We start from the raw sequence: 27,241 nt of genomic DNA on the forward strand, positions 1-27,241 counted from the left end.
TGCAACACATCTCAAAGTTGGGATGGGGGGGCAACAAAAAGCTAGAAAAGTGGTACTAAACAGCTGGAGGAACATTTTGCAACTAATTTGGTTAAATAGCATGGTAAAACTGGTAAAACATTTATTATTAATAGGCAACCGGTCAGTAACATGATTTGGTATAAAAAGAGCATGTTAGAGAGGCAGTCTATCAGAAGTAAAAGATTTGCAGAGGTTCACCAATCTGCACAAAAACTGCATCTACAAATTGTGGAATAATTTCACAATAATAATTTCAATAATGTTCCTCAACATAAAAACTTTGAATACAGTTGCCAAAAGTTTTGAGAATGACACAAATATTAATTTTCACAAAGTTTGCTGTCTCGGTTTTTGTAATGGCAATTTGCATATACTCCAGAATGTTATGAAGAGTGATCCGATTTGCAAAGTCCCTCTTTGCTATCAAAATTAACTTAATCCCAAAAAAACCATTTCCACTGCTGTTGTGAAGATGGCTTCAGGGCACCCAAGAAAGTCTAGCAAACGCCAGGACCATCTCCTTAAGTTGGTTCAGCTGCTTGATCAGGGCACCACCAGTGCAGAACTTAATTAGAAATGGCAGCAGGCAGGTGTGAGTGCATCTGCACACGCAGTGAGGATGGAGGATGGCCTGATGTCAAGAAGGGAAGCAAAGAAGCCACTTCTCTCCGAGAAAAACATGTGGGACAGACTGATATTCTGCAAAAGGTACAGAGATTGGACGCTTGGGGTAAAGTCATTTGCTCTGTTGAATCTCCGTTCCGATTGTTTGGGACATCCGGAAAGATTGTCCAGAGATGAAAAGGTGAGCACTACCATCAGTCCTGTGTCATGCCAACAGTAAAGCATTCTGAGGCCATGTGTGGGTTTGTTTCACAGCCAAGCAAGGTTATTATAGTTTTTGTCTTTATATTAGTTTTTATTTTTTTCTGACTTTACTTGGAAGTTCAGTTTAGTTTTAGTTTTCCTTCATGTATTTTTAGTTTAGTTTTTCATTTTACAAAGACATTTCTATTTTGTGTGTGTATGTGACGTTTAAAGAGCTACTATGGAGTTTGTGTCACAATGAGACAGAACTGTGCAGTTAACGAGTTTGGATATCATATGAATTTAGTGTTCATGGAGGCTTACTAAACACCAGTTTACTATATGGTTTTGTTTTTGTGTCAAAAACGAGCAGAATCAAAACTAGATACTGAATATGAAAAAATTCACTCTTATAATTTTTAAAATATTTTGTCATTTGTGCTGAACAAATCTGCTCTGATTGTTGGCACTTTTTTCTTTTCCTTTTATTGCCCAGAATGGGCCAATTTTGTAATGAAATTTAGGTGAATTTTAAGGTGTGAGGATTTTTTGCTCTAAATGTCTACAGCACACAACATATCCTGCTCCAAGCCAAAGTGCTTATAATGAATGCCTTCAATATTGCATTCAAAAATCTCAAATACTGGGTTTTATTTTCTACCAGCCATGTTGATCTCTGATTCCATCTCGGGTACAAACAATTTATAGACAGAATTTTGCCACCTGCAGACCTGAAAAGATCAAAAATCAAAAAAACAGAATCTACTGTGTTCTGACAGGTGTGATCATGGAAATCATGGGGGCTTAGGAAGAACAGGGCTCTTAGGCTGGAATCAGTGTGCAGACCCCACCTAGCTGTATTGAGAGAAACAAAGAAAAACAAGCATGTAGTGTCAAGGTTAGGGGTGGTGAGTCTTGAATAGCCCACCATAAGAATAGTAAACCCATAATGAGCAGGGCAAAAGCAGGTAATAAGATTACAGACAGGCACAAAATGACAGAGACAGCATCTGAGATCAGGAACAATATATACATTATCTAAACCTGTTTATCCAGAGCACGATCACAGGTAACCTGGAGCCTACCTGAACAGGTTTGGATGCAAGGCAGGAAAAAATCCCTGGTATGCAATATGTGTGATAAGGCTGATGTTAAGAACAAAAAGAATATATTTCAACTATATCTATTTTGAGAGAAAAAAACATGGGGACAAATATCTTAAAATATTCTTTGGATTCTTTGCACAATATCTAGTATTAATAATGAATATTAACTAAAAGATAAATCTATACTAATAAAAGGCAAAGCCCTCACTCACTCACTGACTCACTGACTAATTCTCCAACTTCCCGTGTAGGTAGAAGGCTGAAATTTGGCAGGCTCATTCTTTACAGCTTACTTACAAAGGTTGGGCAGGTTTCATTTCGAAATTTTACGCGTAACGATCATAACTGGAACCTACTTATGTACATACAGTGCATCACTTTTTCCACATTTTGTTATGTTACAGCCTTATTCCAAAATGGATTAAATTCATTTTTTTCCTCAGAATTCTGCACACAACACCCCATAATGACAACATGAAAAAAGTTTACTTGAGGTTTTTGCAAATTTATTAAAAATAAAAAACTGAGAAAGCACATGTACATAAGTATTCACAGCCTTTGCCATGAAGCTCATAATTGAGCTCGGGTGCATCCTGTTTCCCCTGATCATCCTTGAGATGTTTCTGCAGCTTAATTGGAGTCCACCTGTGGTAAATTCAGTTGACTGGACATGATTTGGAAAGGCACACACCTGTCTATAGAAGGTCCCGCAGTTGACAGTTCATGTCAGAGCACAAACCAAGCATGAAGTCAAAGGAATTGTCTGTAGACCTCCGAGACAGGATTGTCTTGAGGCACAAATCTGGGGAAGGTTACAGAAAAATGTCTGCTGCTTTGAAGTTCCCGTCCCAATGAGCACAGTGGCCTCCATCATCCATAAGTGGAAGAAGTTCGAAACGACCAGGACTTTTCCTAGAGCTGACAGGCCATCTAAACTGAGCGATCGGGGGAGAAGTGCCTTAGTCAGGGAGGTGACCAAGAACCGATGGTTACTCTGTCAGAGGTCCTCTGTTGAGAGAGGACAACCTTCCAGAAGGACAACCATCTCTATAGCAATCCACCAATCAGGCCTGTATGGTAGAGTGGCCAGACGGAAGCCACTCCTTAGTAAAAGGCACATGGCAGCCCGCCTGGAGTTTGCCAAAAGGCACCTGAAGGACTCTCAGACCATGAGAAACAAAATTCTCTGGTCTGATGAGACAGAGATTGAACTCTTTGGTATGAATGCCAGGCATCATGTTTGGAGGAAGCCAGGCACCGCTCATTACCAGGCCAATACCATCCCTACAGTGAAGCATGGTGGTGGCGGCCTCATGCTGTGGGGATGTTTTTCAGCGGCAGGAACTGGGAGACTGGTCAGGATAAAGGGAAAGATGACTGCAGCAATGTACAGAGACATCCTGGATGAAAACCTGCTCCAGAGCGCTCTTGACCTCAGACTGGGGCGACGGTTCATCTTTCAGCAGGACAACGACCCTAACCACACAGCCAAGATATCAAAGGAGTGGCTTCAGGACAACACTGACCTTGAGTGGCCCAGACTTGAATCTGATTGAACATTTCTGAAGAGATCTTAAAATGGCTGTGCACTGATGCTTCCCATCCAACCTGATGGAGCTTGAGAGGTGCTGCAAAGAGGAATGGGCGAAACTGGCAAGGATAGGTGTGCCAAGCTTGTGGCATCATATTCCAAAAGACTTGAGGCTGTAATTGCTGCCAAAGGTGCATCGACAAAGTATTGAACAAAGGCTGTGAATACTTATGTACATGTGATTTCTCAGTTTTTTTATTTTCAATAAATTTGCAAAAACCTGAAATAAACTTTTTTCATGTTGTCATTATGGGGTGTTGTGTGTAGAATTCTGAGGAAAAAAATGAATTAAAACCATTTTGGAATAAGGCTGTAACATAACAAAATGTGGAAAAAGTGATGCGCTGTGAATGCTTTCCAGATGCTCTGTATATACTGGCCATAGCCGCAGCTTGGTCGCCGTGTGAGGTGGAGTTACATCCCTCATCATCACGCCCCCCACGTAATTGAGTGCCTGCCCATATAATGCTGTCAGTCACTGGCAATCCAATAGAAACACTCTACCGCTAAATATTCACAGATGAAGGGCCGTGCTTATGCAGATGCAGATGAGATGGTCAGGGTAGTGTTTGGCACAAACTCCGTGAAACTGCGAGAGAAAAGACTGTTTATTGATGCAGTAAGAAAGGAATTGATGAATGAAACCTGTTATCTTTACAACGGTTGACAAACACGGAATGTAACTTGAACACAACACATCCTCTCAAATACGAACCTGATTGAATGAAATAATGATAATCAAATCCTTGATGACAGCAACACTCATAACAGTCACAAAACAATTACATTGACAATCATGTTATATTATTTTTAAAATGTTCCCATTTCATAACTGCGAAGCGCGGTTATTTTGTTATATACAGTGGTGTGAAAAACTATTTGCCCCCTTCCTGATTTCTTATTCTTTTGCATGTTTGTCACACAAAATGTTTCTGATCATCAAACACATTTAACCATTAGTCAAATATAACACAAGTAAACACACAAAATGCAGCTTTTAAATGATGGTTTTTATTATTTAGGGAGAAAAAAAAATCCAAATCTACATGGCCCTGTGTGAAAAAGTAATTGCCCCCTTGTTAAAAAAATAACCTGACTGTGGTCAGGTTAAATAGGAGCTGCCTGACACAGAGAAGTAGACCAAAAGCACCTCAAAAGCTAGACATCATGCCAAGGTCCAAAGAAATTCAGGAACAAATGAGAACAGAAGTAATTGAGATCTATCAGTCTGGTAAAGGTTATAAAGCCATTTCTAAAGCTTTGGGACTCCAGCGAACCACAGTGAGAGCCATTATCCACAAATGGCAAAAACATGGAACAGTGGTGAACCTTCCCAAGAGTGGCCGGCCGACCAAAATTACCCCAAGAGCGCAGAGACGACTCATCCGAGAGGTCACAAAGACCCCAGGACAACGTCTAAAGAACTGCAGGCCTCACTTGCCTCAATTAAGGTCAGTGTTCACGACTCCACCATAAGAAAGAGACTGGGCAAAAACGGCCTGCATGGCAGATTTCCAAGACGAAACCACTGTTAAGCAAAAGAACATCAGGGCTCGTCTCAATTTTGCTAAGAAACATCTCAATGATTGCCAAGACTTTTGGGAAAATACCTTGTGGACTGATGAGACAAAAGTTGAACTTTTTGGAAGGCAAATGTCCCGTTACATCGGGCGTAAAAGGAACACAGCATTTCAGAAAAAGAACATCATACCAACAATAAAATATGGTGGTGGTAGTGTGATGGTCTGGGGTTGTTTTGCTGCTTCAGGACCTGGAAGGCTTGCTGTGATAGATGGAACCATGAATTCTACTGTCTACCAAAAAATCCTGAAGGAGAATGTCCGCCATCTGTTCGTCAACTCAAGCTGAAGCGTCTTGGGTGCTGTAACAGGACAATGACCCAAAACACACCAGCAAATCCACCTCTGAATGGCTGAAGAAAAACAAAATGAAGACTTTGGAGTGGCCTAGTCAAAGTCCTGACCTGAATCCAATTGAGATGCTATGGCATGACCTTAAAAGGCGGTTCATGCTAGAAAACCCTCAAATAAAGCTGAATTACAACAATTCTGCAAAGATGAGTGGGCCAAAATTCCTCCAGAGCTGTAAAAGACTCATTGCAAGTTATTGCAAACGCTTGATTGCAGTTATTGCTGCTAATGGTGGCCCAACCAGTTATTAGGTTCAGGGGCAATTACTTTTCACACAGGGCCATGTAGGTTTGGATTTTTTTCTCCCTAAATAATAAAACCATCATTTAAAAACTGCATTTTGTGTTTACTTGTGTTATATTTGACTAATGGTTAAATGTGTTTGATGATCAGAAACATTTTGTGTGACAAACATGCAAAAGAATAAGAAATCAGGAAGGGGGCAAATAGTTTTTCACACCACTGTATATATATATATAAATATATATATATGACAGCAACACTCATAACAGTGGCAAAACAATTACATTGAAAATCATGTTATGTTATTTTCAAAAGTTTTTTCCTTTTCTTTTTTATTACTTCTTTAACACACTACTTCTCCGCTGCGAAGCGCGGGTATTTTGCTAGTTAATAAATATGGCATAAATACAAAAACACTTTAGTATGTTTAGCTTTTCATCACTTGGCAGACTGTTTTTGCCTACCTACCTGTAGTTCAGTAGCGACATTGCCAGCTCAGGAATTTTACATGGTTTGTATCTCTTTGTTGTTAAATGATGTTTTTAAAGCAAAACTGATTGGTCAGTAACAATATGCTGATCTTGTATGATGACCTAGTCAGTCTCAATCAGTGGCGTTTTATTTTCAAAAATCGGGAGTAGTCTCCCCCAGACTTTCTCGTGCACTCAGATATGGGGATGGATATTTGAGGGGTAAACCGCTAGACGATTATATTTTTATATTATGTACATTGAAGAACAATCAACAACAAATCAAATTAATATTATATTGAATAATTATTATAAAAGTAAAGTTGATTAAATCGGACTCTGCAGCTGCATGAATAAAAAAAAAAAATCGATTATGACCCAAAAGTTAATACAGTTCTACAATTCCGGTGTAACAGCCACATGCCAAATTTCATCTATCTATCTAGTTGTGTTTTTGAGTTATTGTGTTTATATACACACACAGACATAATTCCAAAAAACGGTATTTTCAGACTTGGGGAGAGCTAAAATGTCAAGATTCATCAAAATCTCGAGGTCAAATTTTTTTCATGTTTATGCCATCTCTATTCTTCATATGCAAAGTGGCAGGTGAATTGCTGTCAACAAAAGGCAGGCACCTGAGAATAAACTGAAACGTTACTCACTCGTGATTTTTCTGTCCATACGGTAAAGTTTTTGTTGACCACCACATTCCAGTTTCAGGCATTTGAATTATATCTTGATATACAACAAGTGCAGATAAAGGCGGTACGTAAATTGCTTTCTATTCCACACGCTTTACCCGCGTATTCAGCTTGCTCTGCCACTGCAATTGCTGTGTGAACAGCCGTCACCAGCCACCGTTCACTGGATGAATATATGCGGGCGGCTCGTGGTGGATGACTTTCAGTTTTAGAGTTAACTTATAAGGATTAAAAACTAACGGCAAGAATTTTCATTCAAAAATGAAAATTCTTTTAATAAATTATTTTATTTCAGTTAGTCTTTCCAGCTACTTTAATAGTTTTGTTTAGTTTTAGTTTTTCTTTTCGGTTTTGTTAATTTTATTTCAGTTTACAAAAAAAATGTTTTAATAATAGTTTCAGTTTTAATTTTAGTTTTCGTTAACTATAATAACCTTGCAGGAAATGAAGTGAGCTCACTCACAATTTTGCCTAAGAATGCAGCCATGAATAAAGAATGATATTAAAATATTATCAGACAGCAACTTCTCCCAACCATCCAAGAGCAGTTTGGTGATGATAATGCCCTTTTCAGTATGGTAGTGATTACTTTGCCTTACACGGTGCTCTAAGTGGCTCAGGGAACAAAACATTGAAATTTTGGGTCCATGGCCAGAAACTCCCCAGACCTTAATCCCATTGAGAACTTGTGGTGACTCCTCAAGAGGTAGGTGGACAAACAACAACCCACAAACTCCAAGCATTGATTATGCAAGAATGGGCTGCCATCAGATGGGATTTGGTCCAGATGTTGATTGACAGCATGTCAGGGCGAATTACAGAGGTCTTGTAAAAAGAAGGGCCAACACTGCAAATGTTGACTTTGCATAAACTTAATGCAATTGTCAATAAAAGCCTTTGAAGCTTATGAAATGCTTGTAATTATACTTCAGTATTCCATCGAAACATTTAAGATCTAAAAACACTGAAGCAACAAACTTTTTGGAAATCAGTATGTATGGCATTCTCAAAACCTTTGGACACAACTGTACATTAGATATTATAAGTGTATATACTGAGAATCTGGAGAAATCTCTCTGTGCAAGGGACAAGGCAGAAAATCAGTATTGGATGCCTGTGATCTTTGGGCACCTCAGGAGACACTGCATTAAAAGCAGGCACGATTCTGTCATGGAAATCGCTCCATGGGCTCAGGAACACTCCCTGAAATCATCTGTGAACACAGTTTACCATGCCATCCACAAATGCAGGTTAAAGCTCTGTCACACAAAGAAGAAGCCATATGTGCATATGTTCCATAAATGTTGGGCCAAAGCTCATTTAAAATGGACTGAAGCAAAGTGGGAAACTGTTCTGTGGTCAGATGAATCGAAATTTGAAAATCTTTTTGGAAAATATGGATGCCACGTCCTCTGGACTAAAGAGAAGAGGGACCATCTGGCTTGTTATCAGTGCTTAGTGCAAAAGTCTGCATCTCTGATGGTATAGGGGTACATTAGTGCCAATGGAATTGGCAGCTTGCCCATCGGGAAAGAAACCATCCATGCTGAAAGGTGTTATACGGGTTTCAGAGCAAGATATGCTCTCTTCAGATGATATCTTTGTCAGGGAAGGCCTATATATATATATGTTATTTATTTTATTTTTTTTTTCAGCAAGATAATGCTAAACTGCATGCTGCATCTATTAACAACAGCATAGCTTCATAGTAGAAGAGGCTGGGGGCTGATTCTAATTGAGAACATTTAGGGGCATCGTGAAATGAAAAATACAAACCAACAACACCCAGGACTATTGAGCAGCTAGAATCCTATGTCAGACAAGAATGGGGCAACATTCATCTCCCAAAAGTCCAGCAACTGGTCTCCTCAGTTCCCAGATGTTTATGGACTGTTATTAAAAGAAGTGGGGATGCTACACGGTGGTAAGCATGGCCCTGTCCCAACTTTTTTGAGACGTGTTGATACCATTAATTTCAAAATGACCTCATTCTTAAAATGGTACATTTTCTCAGTTTAATCATTTGATATGTTTTCTATGTCATATTGTGCAGAGAACGTAAAAATATGGGTTTAGGAGAATTGCAAATACAGTGTCCCAACTTTTTTGGAATTCGGGTTGTGTTCCAACCACCATATGAATTTGCCCAAGGGTAACAGGAGCAACTGAGTAGAGAGAGCAGTAACAGTGGGCCGAGACCACTACCAATACACAGTCTGAACTGATGCAGGCTGTATATGCCGAACTGAGATACTAAGAATATTCTTACTGAATGTGTAAAAAAACACTTTTGGCAAGTAAGTGTTTCCTACTAGTCTTGAATATCCAACATCCAGACATTGTTGATGTGGTGAGATTCTCCATGTAACTGCACAAGCTGTCATGATGCAGCATACTTTTGTTGGGCTCTGAATGGGCCTCAAACTCAAATTTTGCCCTAATTGGTGTTTATAAGCTGTTGTTCAGTTTCATCTTTTTTTTGTTCTTTATTTCACTTTATACAATCTCTCGTATTAGGGATTTGTTAGTTTTCACATACCCCTTGGGGTCAGCAATTGAAGGTTAAGGGCCTTGCTCAAGAGCCCAGCAGAGTAGGATCTCTTTTGGCAGTGACGGGGATTGGATCCGGCAACCTTCGGGATACCAGCGCAGATCTTTAGCCTCACAGCCACCACTCCTCCCTAATTGGGCCTAATCATACAGGAGTATTTGTCTTATGCACATTCAACAAGTCTCAAGAAGCAATATGACTAATCCTTCCCATGAGGTGTCGTGCTGCACGTAATATGACTTCTCTCCTCCATGACATAAACAAACCAAGCTCTATTTGACCTAACAGATGGAGAATCTGAACTAATTTCAGTGTTTTCTTCCTTGCAGAATATACCAACATACTATTAATAAACACATTTTCTGCTGTTATATCTCGTACAGTGTCACTATATTAACTAACCTGAATTGAGCTATCAAGTCCGTAGTCCTGTCCATATTATTCCTCTGAATCTGAGCCTCCCACCCATGAGTTTGTTATGATCAGCTAATAAACTTAGTATGGAAAAATTTCCTGCCCTTAACACTTGCCCCCTCCCCAACCCCCCACAACTATACGCCTGAGAGCTAAGGACTACTTTGATAGAGTAGGTAATAGGGGTTCAAACCCCCTTAATGCCTAGGAGAAAAGGGTTTGAACCTGCACCAGAAAGATCAAAATTTTCAGTGCAACAATTACACCACTTCCTAGTAGGGTCAGCTAATTTAAGCTTTTGGAGCCATACCCTAAAATATGTTAGTTTAAAATTCTTCCCCTACTAATGAGCTCATATATCTTATCCATCATATTAATAAGCCTAGGAATCGGGACCGCCCTAACATTCATCAACTCACACTGACAACTGGCAATAATTGGACTGGAGATCAATACATTTTCCATCATCCCCCTCATTACTAACCAACATGGCAACAAAATATTTTATTACACCTTTGCAAGTACTATAAATGCATGAGTAACCAGACAATGTCTAATCCAAGGAGTATCAACCCCAACTTCCACACTGCTCATCCTTATCCTCACCATCAAACTAGGTGTAGCTCCAATGCATTTCTGACTCTCAGAAGTTATACAAGGAATCTCTTTATATACGGGCCTCATTCTCGCCACTACTCTCACACTACTTCAACATGTCTCCCAAAGTGTTAACCCCTAGGGCTAACATCAACTCTTATTGAGGGATGGAGTGGACTTCATCAAACCCAAATCTGAAAAATCATAACATACTCATCAATTGTTCACCTTGGTTGAATCATCTCAATTATACACTTCAAACCATCCTTGCTGTCATCGATATATCATCCTCTAGACTAGTGATTCTTAACCTTTTTTCAGTCACGGACCCCTTTAAGAATCTGATGAAAGCTATGGACCCCCTTCCCCAGAAATATTCACATAAACACAACTTTTCAAGCAATGAATATAATGTACTTTATTTATCGAGATTTGATTGTCTCATACATATATGACATACATATTAAAGTAAACAATCTAAAAAAACACTTTTTAGGCATATGGTAATGGCTACTCGTTATAATTATAAAATGCAATCCTCTTGTGCAAAATAAAACAAATCTACTACTACTCTGTTATCTACTACAGTTACTACTACTACTACATCTACTCTAAATTAACAGTTCTGAGCTGTATATTGAATATAATTGTTAATTTTTATCTGACCCTCACGGACACCCTGAAAACCATCCATGGACCTCCTAGGGGTTCACAGACCTCAAGAACCCCTGTTCTATATTATTATAACATCAACTATATTTATAACCTTCAAAACCTTCAACTCCACTAGTATTAACTAGCCACAAACTAATAAAAATGACGTATTTTAATGGCCACCTCCCCATTATTACTTTAACATGGCCTTCTAATAACTTCACTGTAATTAAAATCAACCTGATACTCTGTATATCCAACTCATTATAATAACTATTCATGGTGGCTCTAAAATCTGTACTAACCCCTACTCTCTCTTCTGTTTCCTTTTCCGGTGTCCTTTTGGTGGTGCTCCACCACCATCTACTCAAAGCACTGTGATGTTCCAACAATGATGGATGGATTAAAAGCCAGAAGTCTGTATGACCATCAACATCAAGTGACTCCATGAGAACCCTAACTACAAAGAGGACTATTTCATTTATGTTAGGTAGAATGCCCAGAGGGGACAGGGTGGTCTAATGGTCTGGAACCCCTGCAGATTTTACTTTTTTCTCCAGCCATCTGGAGTTTTTTTTTTTCTGTCCACCCTGGCAATCGGACCTTACTCCTTTTCTATGTTAACTAATGTTGTCTTATTTTAACTTCTTATTGTCTTTTATTTTTCCTTTCTTCATTATGTAAAGCCTTTGAGCTACTTTTTGTATGAAAATGTGCTACATAAATAAATGTTGTTGTTGTTATCACTAGGTGGCCTTCCCCCATTACCAGGATTCATACTTAAATGATTAATCTTACAAGAATCTGCTAAGCAAGAACTAACAATCACCGCCACACAACTGGCTCTCTCTGCCCTGCCAAGCCAACTTTCATATATGCAATCTATAACTATTATACCTAATATACCCCCAACATTAAATGGAACTAATAAAACTTAAACCTGTATAATTATATCAATCATCACTCTTCTAAAAATTACTGAGCTTCCAATAACCCTCACCATTATTACACGATTCTAGGAGTTTAGATTAATTAACCGAAAGCCTTCACCTTCAAAGCTCTGTCTAGAGGTTAGAGGTTAAAATCCTCTAACTCCTGCCGCATTTAGGATTTGCAGGACTTTATCCCACATCTTTTGAATGCAACTCAAACACTTTACTTAAGCTAAAACCCTTCTATATGAGTAAGATGTGATCCTACATACATTTAGTTAACAGATAAAAGCTTTAACTGGCAAGCTTCCACCTAGCCTTCCTCCCGCTGGTAGGAGTTAGCATATGTCTCCGGCTTGCTGCTGCTTCCGCCGTGCCGTGTGATCTCCATCTTGCGCGGCACTTCAAACATTTAAAAGCCGGTATTGCAGCTGTCCTACATTTTCTCTTTTATTTATGGCCCGGGCGTGGTTAAATCTCTTGGCACAAAGTCTCGTCTCACGGGACATGAGTTCCTAATAGTTTTTAGTTTATAATTTAAAAACAGAGTAAAAATCTGAAAATCTAACAACATCACATTAAAGTTCGATAAATTCTGAAAAGAATGATCTTTTTCTTACTTCGGCTGCTCCTGTTAGGGGTCACCACAGCGGATCATCTTCTTCCATACCTTTCTGTCCTCTGTATCTTGTTCTGTTACACCCATCACCTGCATGTCCTCTCTCACCACATGCACATGTCCAAACCAACGTAATCTCGCCTCTCTGACTTTGTCTCCTAACCGTCCAACTTGAGCCGACCCTCCAATGTACTCATTTCTAATCCTGTCCATCCTCGCCACACTCAATGCAAATCTTAGCATCTTTGACTCTGCTACCTCCAGCTCTGTCTCCATCTTTCTGGTCAGTGCCACCGTCTCCAACCATATAACATAGCTGGTCTCACTACCGTCCTGTAGACCTTCCCTTTCACTCTCGCTGATATCCGTCTGTCACAAATCACTCCTGACACTCTTCTCCACCCATTCCACCCTGCCTGCGCTCTCTTTTTCACCTCTCTTCCACAATCCCTGTTACTCTGTACTGTTGATCCCAAGTATTTAAACTCATCCACCTTCGCCAACACTACTCCTTGCATCCTCACTATTCCACTGCCCTCCCTCTCATTTACACACATGTATTCTGTCTTGTTCCTACTAACTTTCATTCCTCTCCTCTCTAGAGCATATCTCCACCTCTCCAGGGTCTCCTCAACCTGCTCCCTACTATCGCTACAGATCACAATGTCAACAGCAAACATCATAGTCCATGGGGACTCCTGTCTAATCTCGTCTGTCAACCTGTCCATCACCATTGCAAATAAGAAAGGGCTCTGAGCTGATCCCTGATATAATCCCACCTCCACCTTGAATGCATCCATCACTCCTACCGCAGACCTCACAACTGTCACACTTCCCTCGTACATATCCTGTACAACTCTTACGTACTTCTCTGCCACTCCCGACTTCCTCATACAATATCACAGCTCCTCTCGAGGCACCCTGACATATGCTTTCCCCAGGTCCACAAAGACACAATGTAACTCCTTCTGGCCTTCTCTATATTTCTCCATCAACACCCTCAGAGCAAACATCACATCTGTGGTGCTCTTTCTTGGAATGAAACCATACTGCTGCTCACTAATCAACACCTAACTTCTTAACCTAGCTTCCACTACTTTTTTCCCATAACTTTAGGCTGTGGTTCATCAATTTTATTCCCCTGTAGTTACTACAGTCCTTCACATCCCCCTTATTCTTAAATATCAGCACTAGTACACTTCTCCACTCCTCAGGCATCCTCTCACTTTCTAAGATTCCATTAAACAATCTGGTTAAAAACTCCACTGCCATCTCTCCTAAACATCTCCATGCTTCCATAGGTATGTCATCTGGACCAACAGCTTTTCCATTCTTCATCCTCGCCATAGCTGTCTTTACTTCCTCCTGACTTAATCCATTGCACTTCCTGATTCACTATCTCCACATCATCCAACCTCTTCTCTCTCTCGCGTTCTCTTCATTCATAAGCCTTTCAAAGTGCTCTTTCCATCTGCTCAACACACCCTCCTCACTTATGAGTACGTTTCCATCTTTATCCTTTATCGCCCTAACCTGCTGCACATCTTTCCCAGCTCGGTCCCTCTGTCTAGCCAATTGGTTCAGGTCCTTTTCTCCCTCTTTAGTGTCCAACCTCTCATACAACTCATCATACGCATTTTCTTTAGCCTTTGTCACCTCTCTGTTCACCTTGCACCTTATCTCCTTGTATTCTTGTCTACTTTCTGCATCTCTCTGACTATCCCACTTCTTCTTTGCCATCCTCTTCCTCTGTATATTCTCCTGTATTTCCTCAGTCCACCACCAGGTTTCCAAATCCTTCTTCCTCTGTCCAGATGTCATGCCAAGCACCCTTCTTGCCATCACCCTTACTACATCTGCTGTAGTTTCCCAACTGTCTGGTAACTCTTCACTGCCAGCCAGTGCCTGCCTCACCTTCTTCCTAAACTCAACTTTGAAGTCTTCCTTTTTCAACTTTCACAATTTGATCCTTGGCTCTGCCCTCACTCTCTTCCTCTTCTTGATCTCCAACGTCATCCTACAGACCACCATCCTATGCTGCTTAACTACACTTTCCCCTGCCACCACTTCTCCTTCATCTCCTTCAGATTGATTCTTATGCACAGTATGTAATCTACCAGTGTGCATTTTCCTCCACTCTTGTACGTTACCCTATGTTCCTCCCTCTTAGAATACGTATTCACCACAGCCATGTCCATCCTTTTGTCAAAATCCACTATCCTCTGACCTTCTTCATTCCTCTCCTTTACACCATACCTATCCATCACCTCCTTGTCTCCACTGTTCCCTTCACCAACTTGCCCATTGAAATCTGCTCCAATCACCACTTTCTGTCCCTTGGGTACACTGTTCATCACGTCATCCAACTAACTCCAAAAATCTTCTTTTTCATCCATTGCACACCCAACTAGCGGTGCATATGCACTAACAACATTTATCATCACACCTCCAATTTCCAGCTTCATACTCATTACTCTGTCTGACACTCTTTTCACCTCCAAAACACTCTTGACATACTGTTCCTTTAGAATAAGTCCAATCCCATTTCTCCTCCCATCCACACCAAGATAGAACAATTTGAATCCTTCTCCGATCCACCTGGCCTTACTCCTCTTCCATTTAGCCTCTTGCACGCACAATATATCAACCTTCCTTCTCTCCATCATATCAGCTAACTCTCTCCCCTTACCAGTCATACTGCCAACATTCAAAGTTCCTACCCTCAGTTCCACTCTGTTTACTTTCCTCCTCTCCTCCTGCCTCTGGACACATCTACCCCCTCTTCTTCTCCTTTTCCTTCTTCGGCCAACAGTAGCCTAATTTCCGCCCGCACCCTGTTGGCTAACAGTACTGGTAGCAGTTGTTGTTAACCCAGGGCTCGACCGATCCCATATGGAAATTTGCATCGTTGTCCGCATATTGATTTGGCAAAGTTTTACACCGGATGCCCTTTCTGACATAGCCCTCCCCATCTATCCGGGCTTGGGACCGGCACGAAGAAACACACTGCTTTGTGCATCCCCTATGGCTGGGTTTCTGAAAAGAATGATACCAAACTTATATATGAAGGTTTTAAAACAAGTCCGATTTAAAATTTGACAAAAAGTGACATAAAAAGGTCACATAAAATCATTGCACAAAATCGTTGCACTTTTAGGCTTAGGATTTTATGTATAGAGAGTAGATATAGCACATTTTCATACAAATGATGGAGCTCAAATTGCTTTAGAAGATGAAGAAAGAAAAGTTTCTAACCAATCTTTATACATATATATATATATATATATATATATATATATATATATATATATATATATATATATATATATATATATATATATATAAGTCAATGTGTGTATGTATGTATGTTCCAGCATCACTTCCGAATGGCTGGAGCGATACTCATAAAACTTGGTACACATGTTTCTCATTGGTCGACTAAAAATACTGTAGGGTGAAATCAGCCCTTACCCACCCCCCTTCTGGGTAGGATGGGGGGTGATCTTGCGGTCTTGTACACATGTTATCATCCAGTTGACACTCGGAACGACCACCAGACAGCGAACTGCAGGTGATTGCCAGCATTCTTTATGTTTGAGCACCAACGTGCCCCTGTTGCTTTTGACATTAAATAGAGTAGGCCAGTTCCGAACGTCAACTGGATGATAACATACATAGAAGAGCACAAGACAAGCATATTAGTGAGTCTTTATTGTTTGTTAATTTATTTTTATTTTTAAAGTTGTGTTTTTTATTAATTATGTTTTTCTCAAACAATTAAAAGAAAAAAAAAGAACACTTTATTTTCACCCCAGGTAACACTGGGTATTTCAGTTAGTAAAAATATAAAAATAAGATTAGACACCACTAAATAGCAAAGAATAAAGTAAGGTTCAATGACTGAGAGGACAGAAAAAACAAAAAACTCCAGAGGGATGGAGAGAAAAAGCAAAATGTGCAGTAATTCCAAAGCCATGACACCGCCCAGCCACCTCTGGCTATTCTACCTAACATAAATGATCTAAATCAGGTCTCATGGTTTTCAAGCTTCACATGAAAAAAATTGATGATGATGGTCATGTAGACATCTGGCCGTCAATCTAGCGATATAGCAACTGCATGGTGCCCTGATCAGGTGGTGGTGGCGCAGATCGCGACAACAGAGAAACCGGAAAAAGAACAGCAGAGACAATAGGGATTAGTATGAATCGTGAAGCCATATATACTTGATTAGTTGGTCTTGATGGAGCTCATGTTGTATATATTTTGATTAGAAAAATTTAAGGATAATGATAGTTAATGGTTTATTAATTTAGATAATGTGAATAATACATGTAGTTCTAAGATAGTTAATTATTATGTAATGGTTATAAGGGGTAGATTTTTATGTTGAATTTTTTTATACATGTACTTTTCTATTATGATGTTATGTTCTTATATAGGTTAATGGTTTATTTACGCAATAATTTAATGTGTGTTTACACATTTAGTCTTATATTCATACATAGTTGAACAAAGTGTAGTTTAGGGAAAATTTTAGCTTTGTGAGTTAAAGTGTCTTCCTTATGAAAGCCCAAGAAAGGAATTTAACCTTCATGTTTGGTTTACAGGACCAACACTTTGGCTTTTAAGTTACTTGGGCAGTAGCAGTTAAATATTTTGTTTTCAAGCAATCCTGCTACTGGTATCAATATAAGATAAGGAAGTATAGAATTGAGACCCTTGGCCAAGAACAATGTATGGATCTTTTACTGGCTGTCCTCCAGTTCGTGTTTGTACTAACACATCAGCTGCTAAGATGTTCAGGAGAATTTTGAAGAATGGCAGATTGTTGCACCGTGGATTTTAGATATGTGAAGGAATGGAATTAGCATTAGAATAATAATGGAGAATAATAAAGCTAGCATTCTTCCTAGTTTATTTGGAATAGAACATAATGTGGAGTAGGAAAATAGAAAATATTCTGGTTTAATATGTGGGGGATTATGTAGGGTTTTGGCAGGGGTAATGTTTTCTGGGTCATTTAGTAAGGTGGGTGAGAATAGGGCGAGTATTGTTAGTCCTAGTAATAGGATAATGAATCCTAAAAGGTCTTTGAAAGTGTAGTAATGGTAAACTGGAATTTTATCGGCATCCAAGTTAATTCCAACTGGATTGTTAGATCCAGTGTCATGTAGAAAAAGGATACGGTCCCTACGATTGTAAATGGGAGGACAAAATGGAAAACGAAAATTTGTGCCAGAGTTGGTTTATCGACTGAGAATCCACCTCAGATTTATTGTATAAGGGTATCTCCTACATGGGGAATTGCGCATAAGAGGTCTGTGATTTCTGTGACACCTCAGAAGGATATTTGGCCTCATGGTAGTAAATAGCCCACAAACACCGTTATTATTATAAAAAGCAGTAACTCCAATATTTCATTTTACATTATATAGATAGGGGGTGCAGACCAGGAAATATGTTCCTGCATTGAGTCCTCAACATGTAATAATTATTAGGGTCGGAGTTAAGGGTAACTTCAAATATAATGTAAAACCAGGGGGCTCTGCTGCCCCCTGCTCACTTCGCTTGCCAACCCCCTATGCGCTGCGCTAGTTATTACCCGGGTCTGCCGCTTACGACGAATCGTGCTGTGCTTTTGGATAAACACAAATATCAGCTCTGTCTTTGATATCTCCGTCTTTTGAAACTATTATCACTGACGATTCATCACATGTTGGTTTATTACATATGCGAGCGTGATCTTTCGGAAATCCAAGAAAACTTCTTTGTCCGTGTTTTTCAGATAAATTTTGTGTAAAGTGCGATACTTTTGGACATATGGATTTTTATCCATTATTGGGTGTAGAATTTCTAATACGTCCGATCATTTAACTCTTTCAATTCTCTTCTCCGTGATCATAAATATAAACCTGACTGAATTGTGGTTTCTTCAAAATTAAACTTGTAGTAGCTTTAATTGTTGCGGTGTAGCGGGGCTACATAGTAGTAATAGTGTTTGTGTTCGTACCACGTGCGTCTTGTTTCCATCGTCCCGTTTACTGTTTGTGTATGTCAGTGAATGCCATCCCCGTAAAGGGGGACGGATGATGGAAGGAGATCGCAACCCCAAACCTGGAAAACACCGGTTTTCAATTAATCAATTACATTCGTCACAGGACTATAAAAACAATCAAGAGAAGAGGAAGGAAGAGGAGAGAAGGAGATTTTTCGATATACGACTACGAACCACCTGTACTTGCTGTATTTCACATCGCGCATTTCCATCCAGTTTGTTTTTCATTCCGCCGGACTCACTCCAACACCCTCATCATCGAGAGACCCCGGGGTCGGATCATTTTCCACCACCGCCGAGGATACACGGTGAGGCTGTTCCATTTTTTCCGGGAATTACAAACACTTCATATATTGGTTAACCAGTCATCTGCATTCAGGACAATTGTTACTCGGACTCAAGTTCACGACCGTTCATTTCCGTATTTCATTCATTCTTTTTTGGTATTTGTGTTGTTTGTTATATGTTACAAGGGCAAGGGAGGGGTAGTTATATTCATCTAAGGATTTGTCACGGTGTTGCTTTGGTGGAGGGATATTTATAATTTGTTTAGCTTGTCTGTTTCATTTAATACAATTTATCAGTTTAAGTTTACATATCTGCTTTTCTTTTGTGTTTTTTTTACACCGTCGATTGTGGGGGAAAGGTTTAATTTGTTAAAGGTACGGCTTGATTAAGATTTAACCTCAGCAATTAATCCAGGCCACAGGTCTTGGAGGTGTAGCTGCCGGCCGGGTAAGGGGCGGCCGTTACAGCGGGACCACAGATTCTCATTGTGTATGGTCCTGAATCGTGTAAATCTACGTTCTGAGCATTGAATGATGCGAACGCGAGCAGATTATTGTAGATTTGGATTTCACTTTCACCAAATAACAAATCTTTTATTTCTCACGGATCTTCATTGGGAAGAAACGCTACTTTTCCCTGATGGCAAAACAAATTGCACGATCTACTTAAGGTCTGGGCTGATTATAACTTTCCTTATTTTCCATATTTGCACTTAGATTATTATTGTTCTTTTTTGAATTCTTTTCTCTCCAATGCTTTTGGGCCTCTTTTTCATGCGTTGCCCTTTCTTCTTCACTTAGTCGTTGACATTTCACATAGAGCGTATAAAATTATTGTCCAGAAAAGGACTACATCGAAGGAAACGAATAGATTGTATGCCTTGTATTAAAATGAGGAAAACGTAAAAATTTATAAGAGCTCAGAGCACAGGAACTGTGTCTGACAATAGTATTCACATGAATGAGTGGTGAGTGGACTGTGGGTGTGTTTAAATCTCTTGGCAAAAAGTCTCGTCTTGCTGGACTTGAAATTGCCTCTCTGAAAATGTTTCGTCTCGTCCCAGGATTTTTTTATATAATAGAGGGACAACATGATTTCAGTTGCACTAAAGGCTAAAATCAGAAGTGCTTGAAGTGATACTGATAATGAGATGTATATTGAATATCCTGCATTAATGGGTCCTGCATGGGCAATGTGCTTTTAGCTTGCTAGAATTATAAGTGGTAGTAATCAGCAAGTTAGGACAATTAGTGGTATTGAGATTATATCTGCAGCTAAAATGTGGTTTAGGTTATATCACTGAGTAGTGGAGTAGTATTTGAAGAGGGTGAGAGACAGGGTTGCAGTAATGATGCTGTGGGTAGTGGTGATAGTTCAAAGTCATTTTGGTGAAGATATTCAGATAGGTGGAAATTATATAATGGTGGAGATTAATAGTTTTAGCACTGATGAAGGGTTAGGTTGTGAAGGTGGTCTGTCCCATGGGTGCGTGAGATGGCAACAAGCAGACTTAGACTTACGCCCACCCCACACCTCATGATAACTGAAAACACTTTACCCTATCTTTGGTGAAATCCTCTAAAAGAGCTACTAGAGCACTGTCATTGCCAGTTACATTGTACAACACACAGCACATCCCTTGCAAAGACAATATAGACAGGCTACATACTAAAAGTAATTGACATTAAGCGTTTGCATTAAGCAATTTTACCAACACTGAAGACAGCTGTATTGAGAGAACATCCATCCATCTATCCATTATCAAACCCATTATATCTTAAATATCAGGTATTATTAGTTTCAAGAACATCAGAATGTGACTGACTTGTCATTGAAATGTGCAGTAAAATAGTATTTTCGGTTCACTTCATTGTCCTGCTCTTTGGATTCACCAGGAAGTCTGTGTAGGACTTAACTTTAACTGTTATTAGTCCGTGTCCATGCAAAGTTTATGATTTCTCAATCCCAACTTTTGTGTAAGAAACATTTCTGCACATAAGCATATTTTATAAAAGGAGCCACTGATGCTGAGAGCAAAACATGCAAGTCAGCCATATACTGGGCCGCCATGGCTCGACACTCTTTAAAGCTGCTCTGTCAGGTTCCATGGAGCTTGCAGTACTGGACAAATTCTTCATGATTTTCTGAGCTGCCCTCAACATTCACGTGGCTGACGTGTGCTTTGCAAACGCTAGAGTCTGTTAAAAGTTGTTGATTTGTTCTGTGGTGTGACATTTCAATAAAACATATATATACATTTTGCTCTTAAAAACTTGGGATTTGGTTGCCGCTAAGGAACCGTATGGGAATTTTTAAAGCTTTTTTCCCTTTAGAAGGGTTTTTTTTCGCTCGCACAAGAGCAAAAGTAGCTGGGTGTTTGGAAGTGCGCTTGGAAAAAGTTATTTGTACTTGTTCTTTTCTTGTTATCTGTATTTGAATTAGCATCGAGGCGGCAGGGTAGAAAGCAGCAGTAACTGATATCGGCATTTGTAAGTAAATAACCGCGTCATCGTAACAGCGATTCCTTAGTTTAAAGGAAAAGAAAAAAAGGCCGCGGCTGACTTCAAAGCAGTAAAGGTGGAAACTCAGTAGTGCGCAGGTAAGCGGCCAGCGTTAAGACACCGATCAGGCACAAGGAGCAGTAGGAGCAAATAAGGTAGTAAAGTTTTATTTATTTGTTTATTTTAGATTAAACAGTCCTTAGCGGTCCAGAGGCAGAACAGTTAAGTGGGCGACAGCGTATTGGTTCATTAATACGGGGGAATACAAACAGTGCGAGTGAAGAGCTTATAAGTAAGAAGAGCGAAAGTTAGAAGAGACAGAGAAAAGTAAAGTTAACCTCAGAGAAGACAAATAGCAGGCAGCTGAGAGGGAGAACAGTACAGGAGCTTAAGGGGAAAAGGTGTAAAATATCTGTAGCAGATCTTAGTGTTACCATTTAAGTTAAGGAGCAGCTGAAAGAAGAAGAAATTTAATTTTAAGAAAGAAAAAAAAAAATATAGTTAAGGCAGCTTAGTAATCCCAAATCAAATTTTAATAATGAGGCCAGTGCAATGCAAGTCCTGTTGGATGTTGGACTTTTAGATGATGGTTTGGAAGAGCCAGTTGTCTATGAGGGCTACATCTGCAAGAGATGCCAGCTGATCCAGCACCTCGAGCTCAGGGTCGCTGAACTGGAGGAGGAGTTGGCTGACCTGCGTTGTAATAGAGAATTGGCGGACTTGGCCCAGGTGTCCTTTAGAGATAGTGTGCACCCCTAAGGTGGCGGGAGGAGATTCCAGACCAGACAGGTAGGAATAGGTGGGTCACGGTCACAAGGCGTAAGGTAAAGGGTGCACACTGTCCGGGGCATCAACCCCAGAATTAGAAGTGTCTAACGTTATCATGTCCTGGCGGAGCTGGACGGTGACTCTGATAATTCTGAGGTGGTAGGCAGGGTTGAGAGCCCCAACGGGCCACCTCAAAACCAGTTCCCAAAAGAGAGAGGTAGTGATAGTTGGGGACTCAATCATTAGGGGATTGAAGCGCAGGTGTGCTCCAGAGAGAGAGTCTGCGGTGTGTTGCCTTCCGGGAGCACAGGTGGGAGACCTCCTGGAAGGGTGGATAGGCTCTTGGCCAGAGGGGTGGATCCAGTTGTCATTGTCCACGTTGGAACAAATGACATACATAAGGGTAGTCTGTCAGTTCTGCGATCCAAATTCAAAGAGTTAGGTACCAAGCTGAGGAGCAGAACTGACAAGGTAGTCTTCTCCAAGTTCTGCCTGTGCCACGCCAGTCCAGGTAAGATTGAGGAGATTAGAAGGCTTAACGCGTGGCTCAAATCTTGGTGCAGGGTAGAAGGGTATAGGTTTATGGGGCATTGGGACTCCTTTTGGAACAGATGGGACCTGTTCGCCGTGACGGGTTACATCTGAACCGGAGGGGCACCAATGTATTGGGGAGGCGTATGTGTAGGCTAGTCGAGGATTGTTTAAACTAGGGAATGGGGGCAGGGAGTTTAGGACAGGCCAGATTTAGATCTATACATGGAAGAACAAACAATGGTGTAGAAATAAAAATGCATAGTAATGTAAATTTTAAGCAAACACGTAAAGATAGAAGGATTAACACATTAAAAATAGCTTGCCTTAATGCTAGAAGTATCAAAAATAAGGTAAGTGAGTTGGAGTTGTATGTAGCAGAGCACAATTATGATATTATAGCAATAACGGAAACCTGGCTAAATAACAAAGATGGGGATGAGTGTAACATAGAGGGATACACATTTTTAGGAAGGATAGACAGAACAGAAAAGGAGGTGGGGTTGCTGTTTATGCCAAACAGGAATTAAATGTAAGTCATCTTCAGTTGGATGATGAGCCCCATCTTAGTGAGGACATGTGGCTTCGCCTGGAAAATATTAGGGAAAAAGGTCTCATTTTAGGAGTGTGTTATAGACCACCCAATTCAGACAGTAATTTCAACACACATCTTTTAGTAATATCAAAAGGCAAGTTTACAGGGGATATTATAGTCATGGGGACTTTAATTATCCAAATATTAACTGGGATAACCTTACAGATGGAGGAGCACAAGAGCAGGAGTTTTAGAAGTAATCAGCGACTGTTTTTAACACAGCATGTTAAAGCACCAACAAGGGGTGAAGCCTATCTGGATTTAGTATTCTGTAATAATCAGGATAGAATTGAGGGTGTAGAGGTGATTGAACCACTAGGGTCAAGTGACCATAATGTAATACAATTCTCAGTATTTTGTAAGAGTACAGATGCAAAGACTAAAATTGTTAAGTTGAACTTTAGTAGGGCTAATTTTGAGCAGATGCACAAAGTCTAAGTAGGATAGACTGGGATAAGCTTTTAAATGTGGAGACAGTCGAGGAGCAGTGGAACAGGTTTAAAATGTTTTACATGTAATGCAGGACAGATACATACCTAAATTTGGAAGTAATAGGAAACTAAAAAACTCCACGATGGATTAATAAAGATTTAAAAAGAAGTTGCAAAGGAAAAACTGCTGTATAAGGCATATAAGACTAATGACTGCAAAGAGAACCGTAGAGTATGAGAAAAAGAGGGCAACCATTAAGAAGGATATCAGAGAGGCTAAAAGACAGTTGGAGAGGAATATAGCAGATAAGGCGAAAGAAGACCCCAAGAGATTCTTTCAGTATTTTAGTAGTAAAAGAACAGTTAAGGAGGAGGTCAAGTTCATCAGGAATAGTAAAGGGGAATTAAAAGATACAGACAATGAAATAGCAGATGCCCTAAACTTACATTTTTCTGAGGTGTTTACAAGTGAGCAAGTGGATAACCTGCCAGAGGTAAACAACTACTAAGGAGGTACTGAGGGATTTGGAAATTGTAGAGGGAGAAGTGCTGCTCAGATTAAATAAGATGAAATCAAACAAATCACCAGGCCCAGATAATATTTATCCTCGTGTTCTTAAGGAGGCTAGTGAGTACATATATAAACCCTTGACACATATTTTTAGGAAGTCACTGTGCACTGGAGAGATTCCAAAGGACTGGAAAATGGCAAATATCATCCCATTATATAAAAAGGGTGACAGGGCAGATCCAAGCAACTATAGGCCAGTAAGCTTAACAAGCATCACAGGAAAATTAATGGAAGGAATTATTAAGGATAAGATTGAGCAACACATGACAAGGACAGGAGTTATTCTGAACAGTCAGCATGGGTTCAGAAGGGGAGGTCGTGTTTTACTAACATGTTGGAATTCTATGAGGAGGCAACAAAAGGATACGATCAAAGTGGAGCTTATGATATTATTTATCTGGACTTTCAGAAAGCATTTGATAAGGTGCCACATGAGAGGTTGGGCATCAAGTTAAAAGAAGTGGGAATTCAGGGTGATGTTTTTAGATGGGTGCAGAATTGGCTCAGACACAGGAAGCAGAGGGTGATGGTGCGAGGAACCTCATCAGAACTGGCGATGTTAAGAGTGGTGTTCCACAGGGGTCAGTGCTAGGGCCGCTGCTATTTTTAATATATATAAATGATTTAGATAGGAATATAAGTAACAAGCTGGTTAAGTTTGCAGATGATACCAAGATAGGTGGATTAGCAGATAATTTGGAATCCGTTATATCATTACAGAAGGACTTGGATAGCATACAGGCTTGGGCAGATTTGTGGCAGATGAAATTTAATGTCAGTAAATGTAAAGTATTACACATAGGAAGTAAAAATATTAGGTTTGAATACACAATGGGCGGTCTGAAAATCGAGAGTACACCTTATGAGAAGGATTTAGGAGTCATAGTGGACTCTAAGCTATCAACTTCCAAACAGTGTTCAGAAGCCATTAAGAAGGCTAACAGAATGTTAGGTTATATAGCACGATGTGGAGTACAAGTCCAAGGAGGTTATGCTCAACCTTTATAATGCACTGGTGAGGCCTCATCTTGAGTACTGTGTGCAGTTTTGGTCTCCAGGCTACAAAAAGGACATAGCAGCACTAGAAAAGCTCCAGAGAAGAGCGACTAGGCTGATTCCGGGGCTACAGGGATTGAATTATGAGGAAAGATTAAAAGAGCTGAGCCTTTACAGTTTAAGCAAAAGAAGATTAAGAGGTGACATGATTGAAGTGTTTAAAATCATGAAGTGAATTAGTACAGTGGATCGAGACTGTTATTTTAAAATGAGCTCATCAAGAACACGGGGACACAATTGGAAACTTGTTAAGGGTAAATTTCGCACAAACATTAGGAAGTTTTTCTTTACACAAAGAACGATAGACACTTGGAATAAGCTACCAAGTAGTGTGGTGGACAGTAAGACATTAGGGACTTTCAAAACTCGACTTGATGATTTCTTGGAGGAAATAAGTGGATAGGACTGGCGAGCTTTGTTGAGCTGAATGGCCTGTTCTCGTCTAATGTTCTGTGGACGCTGACTGTTATGGCAAGAGCTCTGGATAAATTGATGAAACACTTCAACAGCAAAGTGCAAAATGGAGCTTGACATCCCAGTTGCAAGCCTTGTGTAAATACTGAAATTCTTTTGGTGTGTAGTTGTCCTCATTTACAACTAAAAATGTGTCACTGGCTAGTATTCCACTATCTCCTTTTCCTTTCTCCTTGTGATCATTACAATTGCATGGAGAGCCATGCTGCAGTGTCCTGTTAGCCATTTGTATGACACTGGGAGAGCTGGCATCTGTACAGCACCTTTTGGGAATGTTTCTGTTGTGAATAGGCAGCACATACACTGCCTGTAAATTCAAGAAGATGTTGTGATCACATCCTCTTTGGCAGACACTGGAGGCTACTACAGAACTGCAGGGTCTACAGAAATGCCCAGTTTATGAATTCTGACCATAGAATTGTTGCTACTCTGAAGATCCAGCTTAGTTCCAGTAAGTTACCACCTATGAGGAGAATGAGGCTTGGCCAGACTCCAAGATCAGGATGTTTCTTATGAGTTTGCAAACAGTTTATGTGAGGAACGTACAGAATTTGGTGTGACTACTGATCCTAATGTGATGTAGGAGACCTTCCGTGAGAAGACCCTGAACGTTACTGAGGGTTGTGTTGGTTTTGCCAGTGATCCTAGAAGGAGGTATTTCATCTCGTAGGGCACCCTGGATATCATCAAGAGAAGCTGCAGTGCATGGCTTGATTGCAACTCCGGTATACGAGGGCTCTAAGCACAGATAAGGAGGTGTTTGCTAGAGGAATCTGTGAGCAAGTGACCCACATCCTGCTTATAGAGTAATCAAAGCATTATACACATCTGAATCTGTTTCTCAGAAAGTCGCAATCAGGACGGATGATGGAACAGTTCATACAGATAACACTGTAGTTGTGACCTGCTGTTCTGGCTGCTTTAAGCAGCTGTTTAAAGCTGATCTCCTGGCTAGGACAATGGGCACCTCTGAGTCCACAGTTCTTGAGGCTAATCCTCCAATTATCTGTGAACCACCAAATCTGACTGAGATTGTACCAGGTGGACCAGCTAAAGGTAGAGAAGGCCACAGGGATCTGTGGTATCCGGGATGAACTTTTTCAGACTGGTCGTAAAGCTGTCATCCTGGCATTGCAAGCAATCTTTGCTTACATTTGAGAGACTGGCGTCATCCCAACTGACTGGAAAATGGGACTTGTCGTCCCTCTCTGGAAATGGAAGGTTGATCACCTGGATTGTGGCAACTACAGGAGGATAACACTGCTCTTGGTGCCAGGAAAGGTCCTTGATAGAGTCATCCTCAATAGGATCCATGATCACTTGTTCAC

The 27,241-nt window shown here is 40.2% G+C and overlaps 1 pseudogene; it reads left to right on the forward strand.

Annotated features, from left to right (window-relative positions):
• Positions 1 to 9,643: 9,643 nt before the first annotated feature.
• Positions 9,644 to 10,797, forward strand: LOC120542854 (annotated as a pseudogene).
• The last annotated feature ends 16,444 nt before the right edge of the window (positions 10,798 to 27,241 follow it).

This window comes from Polypterus senegalus, chromosome 13, assembly GCF_016835505.1.
Source record: "Polypterus senegalus isolate Bchr_013 chromosome 13, ASM1683550v1, whole genome shotgun sequence".
NCBI lineage: Eukaryota > Metazoa > Chordata > Cladistia > Polypteriformes > Polypteridae > Polypterus > Polypterus senegalus.